The sequence below is a fragment of the Phoenix dactylifera genome, chromosome 16 (genome assembly GCF_051530095.1).
Source record: "Phoenix dactylifera cultivar Ajwa chromosome 16, Ajwa_hap1_PhDact_Kaust_v1.1, whole genome shotgun sequence".
NCBI lineage: Eukaryota > Viridiplantae > Streptophyta > Magnoliopsida > Arecales > Arecaceae > Phoenix > Phoenix dactylifera.
In genome coordinates, this window is record NC_143205.1 from 12,975,031 (window position 1) to 12,981,396 (window position 6,366).

The window sequence follows — 6,366 nt, forward strand, 5'->3', positions numbered from 1 at the left end:
TTATTGTTCCTAATCTTTTCTTTGAATATTTCTGGCATAATGTAGTTTCATCTCACAAATTGATTAGGTTATATATATATGGTCATTTGATTATCTAACTTTGCAACATATCTTGCCTTTCCAAAGAGAAACAAAAAAGTTACAACCTATTTTTGATCCCAAAAGAAAAAGAACTAATTTGGCCACATATTACAAAAGGTTTTAAAAATTATATTGCATTACTAAGTTATGTGTCTAGATATATCTAGACTCATCAGTTATGCACAAGCTAGCTGCCAAGGCCATGTGGTCAGGGCCGGCCCGAGCCCTAGGCGACTGAGGCGGTCGCCTAAGGCCTCGGGCCAATGGAAGGCCTCCGGGAGCAGAAGCTGGCTACGAGTCTTCCCCCTTGATGGAAGGGAGGTGGAGGGTTTCCTGGCCTGCAGAGGGGCAACTGGGGAAGTTGGGGACGGTAGTTTTGTTTTGGGTGGAGAGAGAGAGAGAGAGGAGGGATTTGGTTGGCTTGATACACGCCTGAAGCCACTCTTATCTTTCATCCCTTCTCTTTTTTGGTTTTGGTCTTGGTTTTCCTTCCCTCACAAGTCATTACTCCTGATCCAGTTGGGCCATCAGGAAGAAAGATAGGGGGATTGGAGATGGACTTTTTGGAGGGTGGAGATTCTTTTAATTTTCTCCTCTCGGTTTCTTCTCCCCTCTTGGGTGGTAGAGAGAGAAAAGGAGGGAGGGGGTTGAATGGCTGCTGTGCCGTGATGTTGCAGTTGCAGCTTCGGTGCTCACTTGAAGGGGGAGATGGTCCTTAGCAAAAGAAAAGGAGGGTAGAGAAAGAGAAGGAGGGAGGGGGGGTTGAATGGCTGCTGTGCCGTGATGTTGCAGTGGCTGCTTGGGTACTCACTTGAAGGGGAGATGGTGGGATGGGACTTTTACTAATTAGATAGAGTGAATTTTTCATAATGACCCTACTTTCTCTTACAGAGAGGTTCCTTTCTGGACAAATTCTTTGACCGTGAAGCGCCATGGGATGACCTTTTCCTATTCTGCTCTTGCTTCACAGGATAAACAGTATTGCCAAGAACAGTTTTATGGGCCTTTTTGTCTACCTTTATTAGATTCATGCATCTTTGTTGAAATAGTGTACTTGACAGCAATCTATTTCCATAACATTTTTTTAGGTATTTTATATTTATTAAAAAAAATTATTATTTAAAAAAAAGAGGCCTCATTTATTGAATTCGCCTTAGGCCCCCAGATATATTGGGCCGCCCCTGCATGTGGTTTCATGAATGACCTATCTAATTAAACTAATTTTAATAGCTTTCAGGAACATCAGAACCTCTCTTTTCTGCCCGAACTAGTATCAAGGTTTGTTGTTTCATGAGTGATTCAGAAGGAATCCTCAATGGAATGGGTCTATACTTGTCGTCATGGCAAATGTGGCAGCCTCCCTCCCGGCCACGGAACTAGAAAAAGGTCGCTTTTTTTTTTCTGGTAAAAGGGAGAGTAAGTTCAAACCTAAATATAAACAATAAGCTCTAATATAATTAGATCTGCAGTATAAAGGGATCCATGTATTGCTTTTGCAATTGGGCAAGCTCCCGCATGAATCATTCGACCTTGATGGTCGCTTAAAACAAATTCCACAGCTGTTGTATTTTTTTTGATTGAGGCAACAATATTCAATGATTCCTTTACCCTAAAAAATTAGCCGAAAAATATTATTTAGATTTTTTGGTCCTATATAAATAGCCAAGTTTATGCAGTACAAAGTGGATACGAAACTAAATACATGCTCACATTTTATATTTTAAGATAATTAATTGGTATGAGTCCCCAAGTATAATCACCTGCATAGATATGCATATATGTATTTATTTCTGTGCATCAATGATTTTGGTTTTGTATGGAATATGACAGTTGCTCGTTGCATGATTATGTATCGAGGAAGTATGTTTTTTATGTATACATTTGCATCATAATTGCCGATTTGGTTTTCATGGCATTCAGTATTCATATGCATTAAATTTTTGCAAGGAATATGATAATGAATTATATTTAATTGACAAGCATGAAATGAATTTATATGATTGGACAGTTGACGAAAGACTAGCCATGTTGTTGATGCCCCATCATTGGCAAAAAATGCGACATTGTTAATGTCCCACCATAGGCTAGAAATATGTTAATATTGATGTTTCATCATAGGCTAAAAATATAGTACTGTTGATGCTTCTTCATAGGTCGAAAATATGATATTGTTGATACCCCATCATTAGTTGAAAATTTGGTACTATTGTTGCACCATCATGAGCTAAAATGTGGTTAGTTAGGATTTGAAAGTTAAGTGTTATCAGATTCAAAACAAGCTAAATAGAAAAAAGATAATTTGTTTGAAATTATTGTTGCACAAAAATCCTATATGATGCTATGTGATATGTTGAGTAGTGAGATTATATATTATGCTAGATTATTATAATTATATCAGAGTGGACCTGGTCTATAGCTAATATAGACTAAGAAATACTGCAGCATAGGTTTATTTAATCTATCACGGACTGACTGTAGTATTTGTGATTGGATTTATATTTCTTATAAATGAATTTGAACCTTTAGCATGATAAGAATACTGGAGTTCATATGGAAGGAGCATGTAAAAACCCGTACAGATGTATATTTAGTCCCATGATTGGAAGCAAAAGAGGGGAAAATCTACAATTGAAAGTGTAAATACCGGGCCAAATGGACCGACCTGGATTATGGTCTGCGGTCCATTTAAAAACCCAAACCTGCAACCATGATCGCCCGCTGTTGAGGCGGTTACAACCGCCTAACAGCCACGTTCGCCACCCCTCTTCTCTTACGGCCGAAGGCTATTAAAGCCCATGGATCCCTCGCAAAGGAGCTCTATCAGTCTCTCATTTCTTCTCACTCTCTTCTTTTCTGCTACAAGGAACGGAAGAGGGATCTGAGCTGCCGGAGGGAACATCACAGAGTTGTCCCGGAGCTAGGTAAGTCCCTGACTTCTTCTTCCCTTGTATTATGCAAGTAGATCTAGTTTAATCATGGAACAACAAAACAGAGAGACAACGAAATAAAAGAGATCAAAAGAAGAAAAGGAAGGAATAAGATGCAGTGGAGGAAGGGGGGAGATCTCACTCGTGATCTGACATTGGCCAAATATCTTTCTCCTTCATCTGATCATGGCTTTTACCACTGCAATCAAAACCCTAGGTCTAAAATCCTAAAATGCAAACATACCATGGAAGGGTCCTCGGCTCATGCAAATCCGGTTCCCATGGGTGGAACCGGTTTGATCTCAGCCGGAGGAGATCGGAGAGGAAGGAGAAGAAGAGGATCTCTATCCTCCGGCCGTGGACGTCGCCGTTCGGGGCACTGCGAGCGTCGTCGGGTCGACCACAGGCATCGGCCGCGAGGCCATCCGTGCGCCATGCGGACGCCGCTAGCTTGGCCGCAGACCGGCGTGCACCACCGGCTTCTCCTTGTCCATGGGGAAGGGAAACCCCCCTTCACTAGAGAGGGATAAGAAATGGAAGACGAAGAGGAAGGGAGGTCGGCCGCTACAGGCTGAGTCGCGAGCAGCGGTGGCCGGCCGCCGGCACCGTCGACCTCGGACCCGGCTCCTCTCGAGCGCCCCTCCCGAGCTCGCCTCCTGGTTTCATGGGAGAAGAGGAGAAGAGGAAGAGGAGCTCGGGAAGGGAAGAAGAAAGAAGGAGAAGAGAAGAAGAAAAGAAGAAGAAAGGGGGAAAAGAAGGTTCGGGAAGGGAGGAGAGGAAAGAAAAGAAAAAGAAGAAAGAAAAGAAAAAGAAAAGAAAAGAAAAAGAAGGAAAAGAAAAGAAGAAAATAAAATAAAATAAAATAAAAATGCTGTGGGCCGCAATGGGCTTAATTCCGGGATGGGCTTCAAATAGATTTGGATTTAGAAGCCTGAAGCCGGGCTGGGTTCTGGTCCGAGCCCAATAATTTTTAACCCAGAATTAACTGAACCAGTATACAATTGACCCAAGTCTGAACCATTAATTGGGTCAGATCTGAACCAGTATGCAATTGACTTAGACTTGAACCAGTAATTGGGTCAGATCTGAGCCAGAATGCAAATGGGCCCAGACCTGAACCAGAGGGCAATTTGGTCTAAACCAGAAGTGGAATTGGCTCAGACCTGAACCAAAAGCTGAATCAGACCTGAGCCAGAAATTAAATCAAACCCGAACTAGGAAGTAAATTAGACCGGAACCAGAAATTGAATTGGGCCATGGGCCTGAACCATAAATTAAATTGGGCTATGGACCCGAAAATGAAATTGAGTCCTATGGATGGGTTGTAAATGACTTTAAGATTATAAATAAATAGAAATTAAATATGTAAGTGACATGTAATTTAATGATCTTGCTAGGTATTGGAGAATTGGCATTTGATGGGCAAATTAAGGTAAGTAACTTGTCTTAATCTTATTATGGATCATGTATCACGTTTTATAAGATGAAAAAGTATTATTTATGCAATTGGAATTATGTATAAGAATTGTGGAAAAAGTACCTAATATAATCTTATATTTTATCAAATACTTGTGATTACTTGATTATGAAATTGTATATGATTATTTATGTCTTCACAAAATTAAGATCAAGCATGTGTTAGCAAATGATTACATGATTTTGGATACATAGCATCCATCATTATTATTATTATTATATTATGTACACATGATTATGATGTTATAGAAAGATGCATAGAAAAAAATAAAGTTTTTAGCATGATCATGAATTTTATTCAGCATGATGCCATTATTCACTTTCCAATGTATCGATGAGAAAAGATTTATGAAAAGCATGATATGTTTTAAAGAACTCTCAGATTGCTATGTACGACCCCCGCCAGTGGGTAACAGTAACTAGGCATACGACCCCAGCCAGTGGGTAAAAATAACTCGGCTTTACGACCCCCGCCAGTGGGTAATAGTAACTGGAAGATAGACCCTGCAGTGGTAAAGGCCTTGCCGTGGGAATAAGAGCGGCCATAGCTACACTACCATCTGAGAGTATGAATTTCAAAGTATAGAATAATGGCAAAAGTTTTATGATGCATAATCATATTTATGAAGTTGCATGAATAGACATGCATAGTTTTATGACTGGTTGGATTATTTGAAATGTTTACTTTATTACAAGCACAGATTTCAAAGCATGAATAATAACAGCACATATTTTAAAGCATGATTAATGATGAGTACGGATTTCAAAGCAAGAATAATGATAAGTACGGATTTCAAAGCAGTGATTAAAGACAAAAGGTTTACATCTGGTTTGATTATAGAAAATGCTTTCTTTATTACAATCGTTAGTTTCTTAAAATAATGCATTAGTATGAAAAATATTATGCTTGATCTGATAAGATTATGCATTTTTACTTACTGAGCTTTATAGCTCATATCTATTTATTTATGTTCTTACAGATGAATAGGAGATGCTAGGAACAAGGAGCGTGACATGCTTCAGGGTTATGGGAAAAAGAAAATGAAACATTAAATGTTGCTATTTTTAGATGCTTTGTAATCAATCTTTTATTGATGAAATAGTTGATAACATTTAAGAATATAATTGTTCATAATTGATTTGAAGTTTTGAAGTGGCTGCGTGTTATTGCGGGTAAAGGTTTGCAATAGCACGGCCGTGTCATGATCCGAATTCGGGGCGTGACATTAAGTGGTATCAGAGCAATAATTTTAACCATGATTAAAAACTTTAAGACTAATCATGGGAATGGGTAGTTAAGTTAGCTTTTACATAATTGGAATAACAATAATAATATTAAAAAAATAATAATAATAAGAAGAAAAAAAAATAAAATATTAATTTTGGGTTATATTGTCTTAGGTGACAATGAGCATCAAAAAGAAGAAATATAGGGCTAATACCAGCCATATTAGGGACGTCATTGTGATAGAAAAACTATTAAAGCTTAGTTTTAGATCATTGTGAATTGTGATTGGAAAACTGTGAGAGTTTAGATTAAGATCACATAGGCTTGTGACAAAATTAGAATCAAAAAAATAAGTTTAAGATCACTAGGGTTTGCAACAGAAATATATCATAGCTTAAGGTTATGATCACTTAGGACATGACAAAAGTAGTAAATTACATTCAGTGCTTAAGTGAAAGATCACTAAGCATTGTAAGTACCGAGTTTGGTATTCGATGAGTACGGAAGTACTGGATAAGATGTTTTTGATCATGATGAGAGATGTTTGACCTAAGATTAGTATAGGATTAACCATGGTATAGTGGTTATACCACATTCGAATGTTGGTTAAACGACTCGATAGTTTAAAATTGTTATAAATTTGGATGTGATTAT

General features: G+C 38.3%; 1 long non-coding RNA gene across 1 annotated transcript; it reads left to right on the forward strand.

Annotated features, from left to right (window-relative positions):
* Positions 1–2,722: 2,722 nt before the first annotated feature.
* Positions 2,723–6,084, forward strand: LOC149751123 (uncharacterized). The gene is made up of 3 exons (XR_016398767.1): positions 2,723–3,002; positions 4,406–4,440; positions 5,465–6,084. It is a non-coding gene; the product is annotated as an uncharacterized LOC149751123 (long non-coding RNA).
* Positions 6,085–6,366: the final 282 nt, after the last annotated feature.